This window comes from Ovis canadensis, chromosome 3 (assembly GCF_042477335.2).
Source record: "Ovis canadensis isolate MfBH-ARS-UI-01 breed Bighorn chromosome 3, ARS-UI_OviCan_v2, whole genome shotgun sequence".
Classification (NCBI taxonomy): domain Eukaryota; kingdom Metazoa; phylum Chordata; class Mammalia; order Artiodactyla; family Bovidae; genus Ovis; species Ovis canadensis.
The window spans coordinates 195,173,782-195,194,701 of record NC_091247.1 but is presented as its reverse complement, the minus strand read 5'-3'; the positions used below and the strand labels follow the sequence as shown (position 1 = coordinate 195,194,701).

General features: G+C 39.7%; 1 protein-coding gene across 1 annotated transcript in view; it reads left to right on the top strand.

Moving 5' to 3' along the window:
- Positions 1-20,920, top strand: part of LOC138436397 (tRNA (guanine-N(7)-)-methyltransferase-like) — a 115,294-nt gene that overhangs the window by 93,382 nt on the left and 992 nt on the right. The window lies entirely within an intron of this gene.

The following is a 20,920-nucleotide window of genomic DNA, read 5'->3' as shown; positions in this document are numbered from 1 at the left end:
AGCAGCTTCATTCTCTTAATCATTTTGCCACTATTAGGTAAATTGTGAACAGTGGTAAAATTTTCAAAAGGAGTCCAAATTTAGACTTCTACTAGTGCTTCAGCACCTACTAATGCTGTAGACACCTCTTGACAGTGAAAACATCTGTCCTGTGTTATAGTGCAGAAATATCCTTAGTCCCGTCCCCACCCCCCTCCCCCGACCCCACCCCGGCCATCTGAGAGTAAACTCCTTAGGACTTGAACCAATCCTTGATTCCCCTTTCATTAATGAGGTAACTGCTGACTCTTTATTGGGCTTTGACTTTTTATTGTTTTCTGAGCACTGAATATATAGAACTAAGAAGTGTATTCTATTTCGATTTTTAGACCATGATTAGCATAGTTTTATTCTGTATGATTTTTTCATAGTCTAAAATTTAATAATCTATCTTATCTCCTGAATATATTGTTATCCATCGCATTGAACACAAGTCATGAGATTTTTTACATTAGTTTTCATATATACAGCTTTTAGAGTATTTCAATGTTTAATTTATTCCTTAGAGGGTCATACAGTTGCTTTTCTTTGGGAATTCAGAATAATATTATGGATTTGTGGAAATTTAGGCAATCAGAAATGCATAAATCTCCTGGCTTTGACATTGGATGATTATATAATTTGAACAGTTATCTACTGGGTAATTCATTAATTAATGAGCATGCAGTCTGTTTACAGGATATATAGTTTTGAAGAAGGGGGTATCCTGACTGCTGCTGCTGCTGCTGCTAAGTCGCTTCAGTAGTGTCCGACTCTGTGCAACCCCATAGACGGCAGCCCACCAGGCTCACCCATCCCTGGGATTCTCCAGGCAAGAACACTGGAGTGGGTTTGCCATTTCCTTTTCCAATGCATGAAAGTGAAAAGTGAAAGTGAAGTCGCTCAGTCGTGTCATCCTGACTTCTAGTTAAGCTATAAACAAAGAGTATGTATATGTGTACATGGGCACTTGTGTGAATGTATGTGCATATGTATAATATAGATACATGTATAAATACATAAATATATACACATACATACATGTGTGTATACACATGTGTGAATTCTCCAGGCAAGAATACTGGAGTGGGTTGCCATTTCCTTCTCCAGGGCATCTTCCCAACCCAGGGATCGATCCCAGATCTCCCGCACTGCAGGCAGACTCTTCACCAACTGAGCCACCAGGGAAGCCATCATACACATACACATGTGTTAAACTAGAAATTGCTAGATCTGAAATGCTAATTGTCTAGGTCAGTCTTAAAGGGAAAGCATAGGACAGCCCAATATAAATTTTACAGTAATTCTAAAGAGAAGCTGTTTAAGGGATAATTAGCGTATACATGACTGAGTTTTATAGCTTGATGTCTCCTCTCCGATGCTTTGATGTGTTGGATCTGTCTTCTCAGCATGAGGTACAAATTTGCCATTTTGTTGGATGCTCTACAGAAGTATTTTGCTCTTACAAATTCAAATAACCTAAAACGTAATTAACTTTTCATTTATGGCAGAATCACACTAAGATAATGAATTGCTAGTTATTGTGGATGTTTTGGCATTTTTAGAGTCTAGTTTTAAAAATGAGATGAGGTATATGTTAATTCTATCCTGAAATATTATAAGTAAAAAGGTCTGTTTATTTTTTCCCTACCTAAAGAAGTTAAACATAGAAATTTAAGAACTTGCTAACTGAGAAAACAGATAATGTGTTTGAAGGAACAGTTGGGTAAAGAGCATGTGTTGTATTCATTCTGTATATTTCCAGGCTATAAAATGAATATTAACCACAGCCCTTCTATGGGTTTATTTGTCTCCATAATCTTCAGTTATTCAGACAGATAGTTCATAAACCAGAATCTGAAAGTGGCTTGAGAAGTCTGTGCTGTTTACCTTTATCAGTTCCTTTGTTTTGATTTCATTAGATTCCTTACATTCTTTTTCTTAAAAACCCTCTTAGTTTGTAGGGTGGTGCTTGTGTTTCTTCTTGACTGGTGACATTTGGCCTATTTTGATTAATTTGTTTTTAAAGAAGAAAGGCTTTGCTTAAGTGATAAGGTATTGAGAAAGAGCTGTGTCAGGAGAATGTTATACTACATTGATTTTTTTTTTGCCATTTCTGAACATTAGACATTTTTTGCAGTTATGTTTCTATCTATTCTTTCATAAATGTGATTTACTTGCACATTTTGTTTCACTAATTATTTTAAAACTAATATTTCTAAAATTATTTAAATGAAATGTTTTACTTGGGATTTCCCTGGTGGCCTAGTGGTTAAGATTCTGGGCTTTGACTACATGGACCAGATTCAATCCATGGTGAGGGAATTGAGATCCTGCAAGCCACGTGGCACACCCCTGCCCCCCAAAATATATATATGTTTTATTTGAGATCACATGGAAGCCACAAGTTGTAGGTTAAAATAATAGTATTCCTTCTCTAGGTATTGACTTGGGATATATTTAAGAACTTTACAATATGGTGCAGCATTCACAGTAGCATCTTTAATGATAAGATTTAACATTTATTCCAGAGTTTAAATCAATAATGCAAGGTGTTACTGACCTTAAAATACTTGAATGCCAATTTTGTCACCTCTGGGTTCACACTGACACTTTCTCACTAGTTCTGTGCTTTTTCCCCGTCAGTTAATGGTAAACTGTGAATTCTTTCTTGTGCAGTTAGCACAACAAATGCACGGTGCATCCTGTGTGTGTCAGCCACTGTGCTGGAGTGTTCAGGAGGTAGAATGAGAATCAGAGGAGTTAGCAGGTAAACACTTTGAGAGCTGCCGTGGTAAAACCAAAACAGCTCTTTGGAAGCACAGGGGAGAGTAGCCACCTCCAGATCGGAACAGGGGCCAAAAGACTGGGGAACGATGCCCCGAAGGAGGCTGCAGTGAACTTGAAGGATGTGCAGGAATCAGAAATGTTTTCCAGTGAAGGAGAGCAGTGGATGCAGGGTAAAGATGCTCAAGAGAATGATATATTCAAAGAACTGAAATATCTTGGAGCTGGGAGAGTTGCAACGTAATTAAATGGTGGTCCATCAATGACCAGAGGGCAGTGGAGAGCTATCAAAGGACTCTGAGCAGGAATATAGAATCAAATTTGTGTTTAAGAAAGATTTTCTGTAGCAATAATGTAAAAAATGAATGTGGAGAGAGAGAGATGGGAGGAAGGGCAGAGGGATCAGTTGGCAGGCCATCATAGGCTGGAGCAACTCCACTCCAAGCCAGGTGGCCTCATTTGTAATAACCAAAAATTGTAAACAACCACGCTGTCCATCAAGAGAAGATAGATGAATAAATCGTGGTTTATTTGTACAATGGGAAATCCTACTGCAGTGAGAAAGAACGAAGTGCCTGCTATGAGCAGCAATGGGTATGAAGCCCAGCAGACATACTGTTGCCAAAGAAACCAGGCACCACTTCATAAGATAGACCCCATTTATGAAGAATCCCAAACCAGGCAAAACTAGTCTGTGATGAGAGGCCCCTTCAGGGAGGGGTCAGGATTAGGAGAAGGCTTCTTGTTGATCTTGGAAGTGACTAGACATGAATGTGTTTGCTGTGTGAAAATCCATCACACTTAATTGCTGAATTTTTCTGTAGTATGTTTTACTTTAATTAAAATGTTTCTTCAAAAATCAGCTTTTCTCAACTGCTAGGCATGTACATTACTCCAGGACCATTCCCAACCCCCTTCTATCTAGTGAAAGTGAAAATATTAGTTATCCAGTTGTTTCAGACTCTGGGACCCCATGGACTATAGCCTGCCAAACTCCTCTGTCCATGGAATTCTCCAGGAATTCTTCAATTTGTGTTTCTTACAAATTGAATATTTATGACAACCCTTCATCAAGTAAGTCTGTTGGCACTATTTTTCCAACAGCATCTGTGTCACATTTTGGTAATTCTCACCAGTATTTAAAGTATTTTAAACTTTCATACCATTATTGTATTTGTTATGGTGGTCAGTGATTTTTGATGTTGCTGTTGCAAAAAGGCTCAGATGGTGGTTAAAGTATTCTTTAAGGAAGCTATGTATGTACATTGTCTTTTTAGACAGAATGCTATCACATACTTAATAGACTTTGGCATAACTTTTATATGCACTGGGAAAGCAGAAAATAATTTGTGAGCCTCACTTTATTGCTATAATCATTTTATTGCAGTGGTCTGGAACCAAACCCTCAATATCTCCAAACTATGCCTGTACTTTTAAATATCACCAAAAGATGTACCTATTTTTGCACATCATCTAGGGATTTCATTACTTAATCAACTTATATTTTCTTCAGGAAATACATAGAATAAGCAAAATAATTTTGGGGTCTTTTCTGATGGTTTGAATTCTGTGATTTGATATAGTTCTAGTTTAACAAAGATGCTTAGAGATCACGCCTGTTTAATTTTGCCAGATATAATATCTGCTTTCCATACTTTTAAAGCAGTTTGTGCTTTTATCAGCTGGTCCCAGGAGAAGAGGGCCTGGAAAGGTCAGGGAGCCATGGGTAGCATGAGACAGCGGCCACTTGTTTGGTATGAAGGGGTGTCCTAAAAGTGACGGGAACGGAGACCAGCACACAGAAGCAAACACATCAGTCTAGGCCAGGGCCTCCAACAGCCGCTACCACCACCCTCTTTGTAAGCCAGTTCCTGATGGCAGTGGAGCCATTGGAGGAATCTGAGCAGGAATGTAAAGTCAAATTTGTATTTAAGAAAGACATTGTTACCCTTGCTCTGCTGTGTTAATTAAATCTTAAAATTGAAGTTGTAAAGTTTTATAGTCTAATAACCACTTTGACAGTCAGTCAAAGAAAGGTACTCACCTTTTCCTTAATTTTATATACTTATTTTATTACTATTTCCTCCTCAGATTATCTTATCTTGGCCTTGAAATGTTCATATACTAATTTAGCTTTGAAATACATACCTGAAAAGGAGCATGTTTGATATATAGTGGTAGTGGTGGTAGTTTATTCACTAAGTTGTCTGACTCTAGCAACCCCATGGACTGTATGTAGCCCACCAGGTTCCTCTGTCCATGGGAATTCCCAGGCAAGAATATTGAAATGAGTTGCCATTTCCTTCTAGGGGATCTTCCTGACCCAGGGATCCAACCCCCGCCTCCTGCATTGCAGGTGGATTCTTCACCACTGATCCAGAAGGGAAGCCCATGTTCATTATATAAAATCTGGCTATTTAAGTCACCCTTGTAACTGTGTAGGACTTCCCTGGTGGCTCAGAGGGTAAAGCATCTGCCTGCAATGCAGGAGACCTGGGTTCGATCCCTGGGTGGGGAAGATCCCCTGGAGAAGGAAATGGCAACCCACTCCAGTATTCTTGCCTGGAAAAACCCCATGGATGGAGGAGCCTGGTGGGCTACAGGCCATGGAGTCACTGAGCGACTTCACTTTGCAACTGTTAGTCAAAAAGTGTTTTGTCGAAAAGTTTATGCACTTAATTCATCATAGCTATAAAAATGGGCTTGTCAGAATTAATGGACTCGATGTTTATGATATTAAGAGTGAGAAATCTATAGATGAAAAATACATTTACTTTTATATTAAGTAAAACTATGGGTTTCATTGCAGAATATCATTAATGCTAAATTCAGAAAACAGATTCCCTTTACCTGAATGGAGGCTATAAAGTATGGAACATGATTTAATATCACGTAAATGGATGAAAACCAACAATGCAGTAGCCCATATCTATTTGGGTAAGGAGAAGAAAAATAATTCTGCCTTGCACATTGGCTTATTGCAGTAGAAAGAAAATAGACTCCAGGAGTCTGAAAGCATTTGGATTCAGACAGAAGCTCTGTTCTTACTTTACTGAGACGAGCGTGACTGGCAGGAACCTCAAGGATCATGTGTTCCTTACTAAGTCTGATTGGATCATTGAACATCAGCCCCATGCTTCTCAGTTCTGTGGCAGTAATTAGGCTAAGTATGTTACTCACCCTAGCGGTATTAGTGGCGCTAGTGGTAAAGAGCTTGCTTGCCAGTGCAGGAGACATAAGAGATGCAGGTTTGACCTCTGGGTCGGGAAGATCCCCTGGAGAAAAAAATGGCAACCCATGCCAGTTTTCTTGCCTGGAGAATCTAATGGACGGAAGAGCCTGCCAAGCTACAGTCCATAGGTCGCAGATAGACTTAGCACACATACACTCAAGTCATTCAGCCTAGTGGCATTAGAATTAATAGCCGCCATGGTCCATCTGGCTTCCCTGGTGGCTCAGAGGTTAACGCGTCTGCCTCCAATGCGAGAGACCCGGGTTTGATCCCTGGGTCAGGAAGATCCCCAGGAGAAGGAGATGGCAACCCACTCCAGTATTCTTGCCTGGAGAATCCCATGGCCTGAGGAGCCTGGTGGGCTGCAGTCCACGGGGTCACAAAGAGTCGGACACGACTGAGTGACTTTACTTATTTATGGTCCTATCTACCTGATTACTTTCTCTTCTGAGCCAGAACTGATGATTACAAATGTCCTGACAAGCTTTACTAGTAACTTTATTTCATCAGTATGAATAAAATACTTACTTTCAAGTAGAAACTGGGAAGACAATCACATGTAAAATAGTTAAGTAAAAAACCTTGACAAATACACTCATTTGGTCATCAAAATATAAAAAGCTGAAAATGATATTGCATTCGATACTTTGAAAACCGCAATTTTCTATTCCAGTGACAAACCCAAAGCAGATCCCAACTAAGAGTTAAAGCTCTTCTACTCATACAAGCAGCGCTTAGACAGGAATCATACACACTTTCATCCAGAATGGTCTCACCTCCCTATCCTTACCTTTTTATTTTGTTACTTTTATGGAAATTATTCCATGTGTTTATGTGTTTTCCATAAGTAAATTTTTGTTCAGAATGCCACTAAGCAACTACAATCAACCTCAGAAAGAATCTAAATCATTTTTATAGAAGCAGAAATAGCCCAATAAGGGGTCTCAGGTTAAGTGAGAGGCGTGGGTGGGTTGCTAATCGACATGGAATGATTTGTCATTTGATCAGCACAGTGACATTACTGAAGGCGCTCTGAAAATTGGCCCCACCCAATAAATCACCCTTGGGGTGCAAACCTCATGGTCCTGGAATCCTTTCTCAAAGGTATGAATGAAGCACAAGGACTCGCCAGGAGAAGGATGAGGAAAGGCCCTGTCCTTGCCGTGGGTCAGGAGCTGACCGGAGACAGCTATGTCCTTGTACAGCCCGTGGGAACACAGCGTGTCCTGGCATGGCCGTGCCCCACAGCCGTCCCCCAGGGCGCACGGGAGGTGGGTGTGAGTGGGAGAAACTGACTTACTTGGATGAGGGGCACGCAGCACCCCCTGGAGGGACAGAGTCGGGGAGTGCCACTGAGGCCTCCAAATCGCCATCCTGGGTTCATCGGCCGGTCTCTGCTCTTTCCTCCTGGGCCTCCTCGCACTGGGGGTGGGAGGGCTGGGTGTCTTCCTCCTGGTCCTCATTGTTGTAGAAGTGAATGGTGGCTCGCACTGGGAAACTGGCTGACACCTCCTCCCCAGAACTCTGCAGATACTCTTGACACTTAGAAATGGGTAGCTGAAGTCTTTCAGGATGCTGAAACCCCAAGGCCCCTTCAAACCAAAGGTTTGTTTTTCACCCCCTGGCTCAGGATCGCTTCCAGTGCTGGTGGGTTCAGCATCCTGAGGAGTCAGAATCCAGGGTCTCCGTGCAAATGGCTCTCAGGCCTGCGCAGGGGCAGTGGTCCCCGGGCACCGTCCCTGGCGCAGTGACAGACACAGCCCCGTGCCTCCCGGGCTCTGACAGCCTCCTCAGATGGATCTGGTGACCTCTGAGCTTGCACCCCTCCAGCAGCGGCAGTGATTGGCCATGCCTTTAACTGCCCAGATGAGGGCGCTCCAGTATAATTAAATTTTTTAGTAGTTAAAAGTATTATCAGATAAGGATCTGCCACATGCTGGTTTAGTGACTCTGGCCTAGTTACCGATTCCTCTATGCCTCAGTTTCCTCATTTGTTTCATAATTCATGTCACATAGATGAGTATCACAAGGATTAAATAAAATTTTATATACACACATTTATTACATATATGATACATGTAAATATATACACACTTAGCTTTGCATCTCTCACATAGTAAGAGTTCAGTAAGTGTTAGCTGTTTATTATTGTTGTTGCTAGATTAAGTAACAAAGACATGCTTTCATTTGAAGTGTTTGGTTTACAACTGAGGTACCTTGATATATATATACATACATACATATATATATATATACATACATATATATTATACATATATATATATATATATATATATATATATATATACACTTTGGTATCTATTTAAGGAGAAATAGCATGAATCTGGGCTTCCCTGGTAGCTCAGCTGGTAAACAATCCGCCTGCAATGCAGGAGACCCCAGTTTGATTCCTGGGTTGGGATGTTCCCCTGGAGGAAGGGCATGGCAACCCACTCCAGTATTCTTACCTGGGGAATCCCCATTGTCAGAGGAGCCTGGCAGGCTACAGTCCATGGGGTCACAAAAAGTTGGACACGGCTGAGCGACTAAGCACAGCACACAGCACAAATCTATTTGTACTTCAGTCTATCTTTTAAAATCTCACCACGTTTTCAGTGACTGTTTTAGTAGAAATACATTATACCATTATTGCTCACTGCCGGTTTTCTAATGAACTTAAAGGAGAGCCATGAAATAGCATACGTAATAAAAAGCATGGTTTAACTGATGCCAGAATTCAGGGTTTTCAAGTGACTTTAGCAGCAGCAGCAGCATATTAAGACTTGGAGAGTGTGATATCTTTCCTGGTCCTGAGAGCTCCAACAGAAATTAAACCATCACAGAAGGTGGCTCTACACACATGCCTGAAGCTATCTCTAAAATGTCACAGGGTAGACTGGGACATCTGCAGAAGGTATAACTATAAAACATGACTTTTTAATTTTTTTATTTTATTTTTAATTAGAGGATAATTTCCCGTATTGTGACGGTTTCTGCTATGCATCAACATTAAGCAGCCACAGGCATACACTTGTCCCTTCCCTCTTAAATCTCCCCCCCACCTCCCACCCGCTCCCACCCCTCTAAGTTGTCATAGAGCACTGGCTCTGGGTTCCCTGCATCATACAGCAAATTCCCACTGCCTGTCTCTCTTACATAGGGCGGTGCATATGTTTAAATAGATTGATTCTTTACTGTCTGAGCCACCAGTCCTAGCTATTGTAAATAGCACTACAATGAACATTGGGGTGGGTACATTTGTCTTTTTCAATTATAGTTTCCTGAGGGTGTATGCCCAGTGGTGGAATTGCTAGGTCATATGGTAGTTTTCAGAGAAGACGATGGCACCCCACGCCAGTACTCTTGCCTGGAAAATCCCGTGGATGGAGGAGCCTGGTGGGCTGCAGTCCATGGGGTCGCACAGAGTCGGACACGACTGAGCGACTTCACTTTCACTTTTGACTTTCATGCATTGGAGAAGGACATGGCAACCCACTCCAGTGTTCTTGCCTGGAGAATCCCAGGGATGGGGGAGCCTGGTGGGCTGCCGTCTATGGGGTCGCACAGAGTTGGACACGACTGAAGCGACTTAGCAGCAGCAGCAGCATGGTAGTTTTATTCCTAGTTTTTTTTAAAGGAATCTCCGTACTGTTCTCCATAGTGGCTGTATCAATTTGCATTCCCACCAACAATGCAAGAGGGTTCCCTTTTCTCTATACCCTCTACAGCATTTGTTGTTTATAGACTTTTTGATGATGGCCATTCTGACTGGTGTGAGATGATACCTCATTGTATTTTTGATTTGCATTTCTCTAATGAGCAGTATTCAGCATCTTTTCACGTGTTTATTAGCCATCTCAAAACAGATGACTTTATGTTCCTTTTTTTCAATAATACACAGCAGCACAAAGTGGAACCCAATGGTGTATTATTTTTGTACTTTTAGATTTTTTAACCAGAAAAATCAAGTTGTAAGGTCACACACTATCCCACCTTCCATGAACATTTAAGAAAATTGGCAAAAATAAGCAACATACAGTTTTTTCATGCTAATTTTCTTATGTCAGTGGCACCCCCCATTTTATGGTCCAACTGTTTTCATTAGAGTTCTAATAGGAGCAGCTCCCTCAACATCTTCTATATTGGGCACTTAATTTATCTTAATATGTGTTAAGTTTGATTATTTAATTTCAGTTTTCAGAATAATCTAAATTGATATTACTCCAGAGATTGGCTAATGTCTATCCATGTGACCTTGATCAAATGATAAAGTTTGGCCAGACCTCAGCCTTCTGTGTTCAGTGAACTGATTATACTAGTTGCTGGACAGCAGATTGCTAGCTCTGAAAAGCAAGATAACTGTGCATCTGGTCTCAGTGAACTCTCTGGAGTGAGTGCTCTTATATGTCTGGAGAAAGCACTATCATGTGGCAGTCCCTCCCTGGCATGTCTAGGTGTAAGGAATCCACAGCTTCCTTGGGACCTCACCCTGTAGAGCCAGATTACTTTTGAGTGACATTGGTAGGCTTGTGACTTAAAAGGGAAAATATGGCAAGGCTGGAACAACAGAAAAAAAGAAGAAAGATGCATGTGTGGAGGTTAGTAGCATTCATGCAGAATGGTGGCATTCCACATGAAGTTGACTCAGGCATACTACCACTTGGAAGATTTCAGCCATCAGGAATTGGCTTACAGTCAGGGCTGTAGAGGGTCTTGGAGGCCCCCAAGACTGAATTATTCACTTTTGTGTGTTGGTCTTGGTTCATTTCCATCACTTTGATAACATGCCTTCAGACTATCCAAGTGGCCTTTGTCTCATGCCTCCCTTAGCTCCCTGGCTTCTCCATGTCTTGTTCTCCTGTGACCTTTTGATGCAAATTTCCAGGTTAAATTCCAAAGCAGAACACTTCCCTTATGAGTATTCTGTTAGCCAGAAGTCAAAGAATTCAAGCTAATAAACATGTCTTTGTGTTTCCATGGGATATTAGAATGATTTTACAAATGGTAACCATTTTGAGAGGATTAGGGAATAAATTACTTTTTGGTGATGTCAGTATATTAGACTGATAAAAGGAGTTATTTAGAAGAGCTTGCTTTTGAGATGAACTTTGGTTACTGGAAAAACATCTGTTCTCTAAAATGGATAATTAAAGATTTTGCTTTTTCTTGAATTATAATTATTACATAGAAATCCTGTATTTCTTATTCAGAGCTTCAATTCACAGGTCAAAAATTTACCCAAATTGTTAGTTCATATATAAGTACTGTCCTGGCAAAGTACTGTACTCCTAAAAGATTTTCGATAACTGCTCTATGACCTGTTGGTTTACACCTCTCGGTGTGGGAGAAGTCTCCATTTCAAAGTCATAGATATGAGTTTAACCTTATATTTGATTCAGAAAAATATAGTTGTCAATAAGATATCTGGAAATGAGCTTTCAATAAGAAACTCCAAATTTCATTCTAAAGAAAAAACTGAGGTTGCTAGATAATGTTTATTTTAAAATTTTAATTTTTAAAAAAGATAATTCTTAGTAGAAGGATCAGTATTTTCATATCAATGACTTTATTTTTTTTAAGGCATTCTATTTCTCACAAATGTCACTTGAGAAGTTATGCATCTTGGTTGAAGTGATATACTCAGAATTTGAATCTCAGAATGCTATCACCCTGATCAATGTTCCCTTGAAAAAAGTGGCTTATTCCAGGAAGTAGTTTTTAATAGTGTGAATTTAAGGAAATGCCGGAAATATCTAAGAAGCTTTGCTTTATATTTAAAGCAAGAGTTAAAAATCATCACAAACAGGCAAGCATATTTTATTTAGGGACTCTGTAAAATAAACGTCAACATAATTTTCTAAAACTGGAGGAATAATTTGTTGGCACTGAAAAATAAATGTGATGAAACACTTATTTTGCTGAAATGCACATTTATCATAGGTTCTCTGAACTAAAACTGTAGTCTCTTAGCACGGTTTATTAATAGGTAATTTGCCGCCTCTGTCTCCTGGAATGGCAGATTTGTACCTACTGTCCCATTGTTGTTTATTACTAGAAGTAAACTTCCAAGAGATGACAGATGAGATTTCTTAGTGTAATTTAGGACATTTTAAGAGCATTTATTTGGGTACAGTAAATCCTTTTAGAGACTAGCCTTATTCATTTCTTGGTTTCTTTATTCACCCCAATTGTGAATATATGCCCCCAAATTACTAGGTTCATGACCTCGAGAGAATTAGTTATTTAAGCTTTCTGAGACTCAGTTTTTTCACCTTTAAAAGAAGATGAGTGGTACCGAACTCAGTGAACTGTGCTGTGAGGAATAAATGGGACATGACACACAGGCTTGGCAGATGGTTAATACTCGTACGAGCACTCCTTGCCATGGTTGCACACGTCGTGTCTGGGAAGCATCAGATCATCGCCTGTGTTTGAATGCTGTGACCTGAGGATGATGAGTAATAGAGGAAAGAGTATGGGTTTATTGGATTTAATAGTTAATACACACGTAGTACTTAGCATTATAAACGTTTAAAAACATACTATTAAAGAAAAATTCTATGATTTAGACAGATGTCTGAAAAGAAACGATATAAAGCCCTTCTTTAGAAGAGATGACTTTGTTGTGGCAATGAAGACTTTCTTTTAATAAGCAAAAGAGAAAGCAAGGGTTCTATTTAATTTTCTCATTTGTCCTTTATTGTTCCTACAAGTAAAACTTCGAACTGTATCCATCACCACTTCTAAGTGCCTCAAAATACATTAAAGAGTGGGCAGAAATCTTATTCTTATACAAAGGCATATTTTCTAAAAGCTAGTAGTTTGCATCCTATAGTATAAAACAAAGACTTTTTACAGGCACTGTGGCCACTTCCACTGCTCACCTCCCCCGCCCCCCGCCCCCACCCCGCCCATGCTAAGTCACTGAGTAAGTTTAACAGTTTGACTAGTTTCTCTACCATGGGGTATCAGAACCTTTGTCTCCCAGAGATGACATGTGATGAGAAGTTTCCCAAAATTGCTGAACTGGAAGACTTTATTTCCCATGGTGCATCTCTCAGGACTGCCATTCTCAAGAATTAATTTTCAGTTCAGTTCAGTTCAGTTCAGTTCAGTCGCTATGTTGCTGCTGCTAAGTCGCTTCACTTGTGTCCGACTCTGTGCGACCCCATAGACGGCAGCCCACCAGGCTCCCCCGTCCCTGGAATTCTCCAGGCAAGAATGCTGGAGTGGGTTGCCATTTCCTTCTCCAGTGCATGAAAGTGAAAGTGAAGTCGCTCAGTCGTGTCCGACTTGTAGTGAACCCATGAACTGCAGCCCACCAGGCTCCTCCATCCATGAGATTTTCCAGGCAAGAGTACTGGAGTAGGCTGCCATATTCAGTCACTCATTCGTGTCCAGCTCTTTGCGGCCCCATGGACCACAGCACACCAGGCTTCCCTGTCCATCACCAATTCCCGGAGCCTACTCAAAACTCAAACTCAAACTCCTACTCAAATGTCCATCACATTGGTGATGCCATCCAACCATCTCATCCTCTGTCATCCCCTTCTCCTGCCTTCAATCTTTCCCAGCATCAAGGCTTTTTCAGTGAGTAAGTTCTTTGCATCAGGTAGCCAAAGAATTGAAGTTTCAGCTTCAACATCAGTCCTTCCAATGAACACCCAGGACTGATTTCCTTTAGGATTTGACTGGTTGGATCTTCTTGTAGTCCAAGGGACTCTCAAGAGTCTTCTCCAACACCACAGTTCAAAAGCATCAATTCTTCGGCGCTCAGCTGCCTCCATAGTCCAACTGTCATATCCATACATGACCACTGGAAAAACCATAGCTTTGACTAGATGGACCTTTGTTGGTTAAGTAATGTCTCTGCTGCTTTTTTTTTTTAATTGGGGGCTAATTACTTTACAATATTGTAGTGGTTTTGCCATACTCTGCTTTTTATTATGCTGTTTAGGGTGGTCATAGCTTTTCTTCCAAGGAGCAAGCATCTTTTAATTTCATGGCTGCAGTCACCATCTGCAATGATTTTTGGAGCCCCCCCAAAAATAAAGTCTGTCCCTGTCTCCCCATCTGTTTGCCATGAAGTAATGGTACCAGATGCCATGATCTTAGTTTTCTGAATGTTGAGTTTTAAGCCAACTTTTTCACTCTCTTCTTTCACTTTTGTGAAGAGGCTCTTTAGTTCTTCTTTCCTTTCTGCCGTAAGAGTGGTGTCATCTGTGTATCTGAGGTTATTGATGTTTCTCTCGGCAATCTTGATTCCAGCTTGTGCTTCATCCAGAATTCATTTTGGGAGACGCTTATTTGTTTTACTAAGGTCATCTTCCTTAGCACCACTCTTGACCTTGTGTACCTTTTTATAACAACCCACTTTCTGTGATACCGTTTACAGAACTGCGTTATAGTGAAATAATGGGTTTGATTAAAGTAACCTTTGACGGGCGTCTGAGGCAGCTTTCCAAAGGCTGTTCCCGCTGTCTGCCAAATCTGGCTTCTCATCACCTTTCCTCTAGTGTGTGTTCACTGTCTCTCTCTTCTCTCACATTACGCTTCATCCTGCCATGCTCTCCAGGTTGTTTTTCTCTTCAGTTCTTTTCCCATTTCTGCAGACAGCAGGTACCCATAGACACTTTTTACATCAGTAATATTTCAACATTAAGAAGTTATTACTTTTTTAGTTGGTAGCAATTATTCTATACAGTTTCATTGAATTCTCACATCAAATTAGTTTTGGGACGAGCTAATATGAACTCCTTTTAGTTATATTTTTTTTTACCAATTTTTTACACAAAGGAGAATTTTAGTATCTGGTGATTAGTAGTTCTTATAAGTCCTATTCAGAATATATATTGTGTTCGTTGTGCTGAATCTCTTTCTCTGTGACACAGAAAGAGCTAGCGGCCAGCAGCAGTGTTTGACTTAACGAAAGTTACTAGTTTGGTCATGAGAACTTTATTGTAACCCAGCTTATCTGTATACTATTTTCACACAGAATTCTTTGAGATGCAGTAATGTCAAACCTTGAAGAAAGCTAGCAACGAAAGAAATGTTAAAGTTGGCAGTAAGCTAGCGTGTGGTTGCATGCAGTGTCCAGGGAGTGATGAGATTTGCTCAACAGTTTGATGGTTGCTCTCACAAGGAAGTTATATCCTTTAGAGATACACCATCAGTTCTCATCATTTGCAAGAGCCTTTGGTCACAACAGTGTCATCATCTGATAGTATATCACCTTGTTTTATGTGTTTTTCCGTTTAAAGACGCTTTGTTTAATATATGTCATTGATTCACCGACATTGAATTCACAGTCAACAGCACTACCGTACATGCCTGAGCAAAGCGTACCTAACAATGTGTATTTTTCTCTAGGTCACATTAGAGCCTTCTTGCCCTTAGGAACCCTAGACAGCGCTTCAGCACAGTGCGTGGGGACTTTTTTAAACAGTGAAGTCACCAAAAGAAACTACGAAAATGCAAAATATGACCCTATATATAGACTGAGAAAATGACATTTGTTGACGGAATGGAAGCTGAAATAAGACAGCACTGGTTTTGCCCAACCCCAGTGGGGAACACTAAGCCAGGCAACTCCAAGTTTCCACCTCTTTGTACGTGTCTGTGAGTGACCATGCAGGCACCACAAGTGTGGATCTGGGGTTGCAAATAAATTTTAGTGAGTGGGTGAGTTCACAGATAAGGAATCCACAAGTAATGAGGATCGAATGTAATTGTTTACTAAAAGCACTGGTCGTGGGGTAATATGTCTCCACAAATTTAGGTGCTTAATTCCAACAGACATTTTTTAAATTGAAGTATAGTTGATATACTATACTGTTTTAGTGTCAGGAGCACAGCAAAGTGATTCAGGGTTTTTTGTTTGTTTGTTTGTTTTCAGATTATATTCCGTTATAGATCTAGGTGGTGCTAGTGGAAAAGAACCTACCTGCCAATGCAGGAGGCATAAGAGACACAAGTTGGATCCCTGGGTCGGGAAGATCCCCTGGAGGAGGGCATGGCAACCCACTCCAGTATTCTTGCCTGGAGAATCCCATGGACAGAGGAGCCTGGTGGGCCACAGTCCATAGGGTCGCACTGAAACGACTTAGCACACACACATAGGTCATTACAAAATACTGAATATAATTCCTTGTTCTATACAGTAAATCCTTGTTGCTTATCTACTTTATTTATAGCAGTTTATATCTGTTAATCCCATATTCCTAATTTCTCCCTCCCTCCCTTCTTTGGTAACCATAAGTTTGTTTTCTGTGTCTGTAAAGTCAGTTCCTATTTTGTATGTAGATTTATTTGTATTATTTTTTTAGATTTCACATGTAAGTGATGCCATACAATTATTTCTCTTTGTCTGACTTCATAAGAATATTTTCTAGGTCCATCTATGTTGCTGCAACTGGCAGTATTTCATTCTTTTGTTTATGACTGAGTGATGTGCTTTTGTACATATGTATATCACATCTTCTTAAGCCAGTTGTCTGTTGATGGGCATTTGGGTAGTTTCTATCTATTGGTTATTATAAATACTGCTGCTGTGAACTTTTGGGTGTATGAACATATAAAGAAAACATATGCATCTTTTCGAATTAGAGTGTTCATTTTTTTCCAGATATATACCCAGGAGTGGAGTGTTAGCTCTAGTTTTCTATGGAATCTCTATTATTTTCCATAGTAACTGCACCAATTTACATTCCCAACAGTGTTAGACTTCCCTGGTGGCTCAGATGGTAAAGAACCTGCCTGCAGTGCAGGAGACCCAGTATGAGCCCTGGGTCAGGAAGATCCCCTGGGGAAGAGAATGGTTACCCACTCCAGTAATCTTGCCTGGAGAACTCCGTAGACAGAGAAGCCTGGCAGGCTACGGTCCGTGGGGTCGCAAAGAGTCGGACACAACTGAGAGACTAGCACTGCCGCTACAGCTACTGTACCAACAGTGTATGAGGGGTCCCTTTTTTCCACACACTCTCCAGCATTTACTATTTATAGAATGTTTGATGATAGCTATTCTGACCCGTGTGAGGTGATACCCTGTTGTGATTTTGATTTGCATTTCTCTAATAATCAGCAGTGTCGGGCATCTTTTTGCTTGCCTGTAGGCCAGCTGTTTGTCTTCTTTGGAGAAATGTCTGTTTAGGTCTTCTGCCCATTTTCTGATCGGGTTGATGTTTTTTATATTGAGTTGTACAAGCTATCTGTACATTTTGGAAGTTGTCTATTGCATCGTTTGCAAGTATTTTCTACCAGTCTGTAGATTGTCTTTTTGTTTTGTTGATGGTTTCCTTTGCCGTGCAGAAACTTTAAAGTTTGATTGTTGTTCAGTCACTAAGTCACATCCTATTCTTTACCACCCCAGGGACTGTAGCCTACCAGGCTCCTGTGTCCATGGGGTTTTTCCAGGCAAGAATACTCGAGTAGGGTTGCTGTTGCCGTTTCCTTCTCCAGCGGTATCTTCCCAGACCAGGGATCAAACCCACGGCTCCTGCATTGGCAGGCGAGTTCTTAACGAGTGAGCCACCAACCTAGCCCATTAAGTTTGATTAGGTCCCACTTATTTTTGCTTTTATTTCTTTGCCTTGGCAGACTGATCTAAGAAAACATTGCTACAGTTTGTCCCAGAGAATGTTTTGCTTATGTTCTCTCCTAGGAATTTAATGGTGTCATGTCTTAAATTTATAATTAAACCATTTTGAATGTAGTTTTGTATATGGTATAAGGGAATGTTCTAATTTATTTGATTTATATGTAGCTGTCTGGCTTTCCCAATACTACTTGTTGAAGAGACTGTCTTTTCTCCATTGTATATTCTTGCCTTCTTTGTCATAGATTAGTTGACTGTAAGGGCATGGGTCCAATCAACTTTTAAGATAATAAGTGCTTCTTAGCTAAAAGAATACTTGCTCCCCAGTTGCAAGTTACTGAATAAACCTAGTTCTTCATTATAAAAATTATTAAAATAATAGTGGTTTGAATATAGAAACCTCATAATGAAAACAGTAACAACTCTGCAGTAGAACCTTACTTCTACCTACATCACTGTTTCCATGGAAAAAATGTATTCCAAATTCCAATTAAGATGCTATGGTCCTTCTGCTTCCTAAGTTTTTAGTTCCAATGATGACCAATCCACCACACGCACCTACAGTGTAGGACTTCCATTTTCCCCTCTAGTCTAGTTCTGGGAGCAGAGCTTAAGAGTTGGACTCAGAGGGTATAAAGGAAAGAACAGGGTTGCAGCTTTTAAAAGCGAGTACTTGGGGCTTCTGCTTAGAAAATGTGTCTCAAATGACTCTCAAGAGTAACCCTGATCATAAAGAAAGGAAGGAATGATTGTCAATATAGCTGCACACTTGACAAAAGCAAAGTGATCCTCCTGCAGTAGAGTTTTGGACCATGTGGTTGTTTGATCTCATCCATAAGGGTCTTTCCTACCCTCCTTAAGAATCTGAAAGATATTATTAGCAGTGTTAAAAATGCAGATGCTGATCTTCGCAATGATGAGGCTGTGGTAGGACGTCTCTGATCAAGAGGATAAATACCCTGAAGTTTATATTAATTAAGCAGTATTATTTATGCTCTGTGTTTTCCCACAACATTACTATACTCTGTGATATTTAACAGATGTATATGTCTTATGTTCATTTGTATTCAGTTAATGATTAAAAATTGAAGGTGAAAAGATAATAATGCAGAGAGGAAAATATATGATGGTATACTAAAACCTTTATGGAACTTAATAATGAACCTCAGAGGTTTCTTTTAAACAACAGGCTTCCTGGGGTGGGAGAGGAGGACTTTTAATGAGATCTGCTCTCTTTCTTGTTAGTTTTCCCAAGTTTAATCTTTTTAAAAATAATTGTTTACTTTTATAATGTTTAAAATTTTAATACTTTAAAGTTTTATTTCCATTTACAGTTGTTGCAAAATATTGGCTATATTCCCAATGTTGTACAATACATCCTTGAGCCTATCTTACTTCCAATAGTTTGTACCAACCACTCCCCTGCGCTGTATCATCCCCCACATCTGGTAACCACTAGTGTGTTCTCTGTGTCTCCTTATCTTTTTATACTCACTAGTTTGTTGTATTTTTGTTTTTAGATTCCACATGTAAGTGATATATAGTATTTGTCTTTCTCTGACTTACATCACTTAGCATAGCAAACTTGTCCATGTTGCTGCAAAAAGCAGAATTTCATTATTTTTAATGGCTGAGTAGTTGCCATTGAATATATATACCACATCTTCTTTATCCATTTATCTGTTGATGGACACTTAGGTTGCTTCCATATCTTGGCTATTGTAAATAATGCTGCTGCATACATTGGGGTGCATGTATCTTTTCAAATTAGCATTTTTGGTTGTTTTCAGATGTATACCCAGAAGTAGACTTGCTGGGTCATATATTAGTTCTATGTTTCATTTTTTTGAGAAACCTCCATATTGTTTTTCCACAGTAGCTGCACCAGTTTACATTCCCCCCAACGGTGCGTGAGGGTTCCCTTTTCTCTGCATCCTGGCCAACATTTGTCATTTGTGTTCTTTTTAATGATAGCCATTCAGACAGGTGTAAGGTGATATCTTCTTGTGATTTTTGATTAGCATTTTCCTGATGATTAGTGATGTTGAGCATCTTTTCATGTGCCTATTGGACATCTGCATTTCCTCTTTGGAAAAATGTCTATTCAATTCTTCTGCCTATTTTTTTAAATTGAAGTGTTTGTTTTTTTGATGTTGAGTTGTGTGAACTATTTATATATGTTGGATATTAATCTTTTACCAGCCATATTATTTGTAAATATTTTCTCTCATTCAGTAAGTTGTCTCTTTGTTTTGTTAATGGTTTCCTTTGCTAGGCAAAAGCTTTTAATTAGGTCCAAGTTTAATCTTTAAATGAAACATAAGGGACTAGGTATTAAATACATTTTATTTCAGCTTTAAAAATTCAGCTGTTTTTATTTTTAATAAAATAATTTAAATATATTAATGTAATACAATATATTAGTGTTTGACTACTTTTCATCTTAATTTATCCCCAAAACAAATAATGCCTATTCTATTTTTAGGAAATAGAGTGCCTACCAGAAAAGGAAATCAATCTTATTTAAGTCAGAACTCTTAGGTTTCCTTTCTATAAGTGGTCTCTAAATAGATTAGGAATGCTACTGCTGCTGCTAAGTCGCTTCAGTCGTGTCCGACTCTGTGCGACCCCATAGACAGCAGCCCACCAGGCTCCCCCGTCCCTGGGATTCTCTAGGCAAGAACAGTGGAGTGGGTTGCCGTTTCCTTCTCCTAGATTAGGAATAGTAGCATATAAACCTCTTGTTTGAAATCTGGTATGTACACCAGTCTATATAATGTTCCAGGAAATCTAGCTGCAAAGGAACTTTTCAGGCTTTATCTACTGGAATTCTTATATTTCCTTGGCTTTGAAACCCTATTTCCCCAGAAATTTTAACATCTTACATTACTTTGTAAATGAGGGAACACAGTTATGGGAATCAGCTTGTTGGAGGCAAATGGCCCTTTCTCTGGGCAGAAAGAGGCTTTGTGAAGCCACCTTGGCTGCAGTGGAGACAGAGAGCTGAAGCAGCGTACTGGGAACCTCAAGTCTTTCTTCCCCTTGTTTTTAGGACGACAGAAAATATTTTGTACCTTCTCTAGAAAAAGTAATTAGGTTTATTCTCCTTCATTTCACATGTGTTCTGACTCTGCCCAGGTGACCAGGTGACCTAGAACTGTCTTAGGTCCTGTAAGAAAATGTGCAAGGACTAAGTTAATATTTTGTAGGAAAAGTTTTATTGTTTTTTAAATAAGTTTTTTGATAAGTAATTAATCCTGAAATGCCAGTGCCATTGTAAACCATTAAAC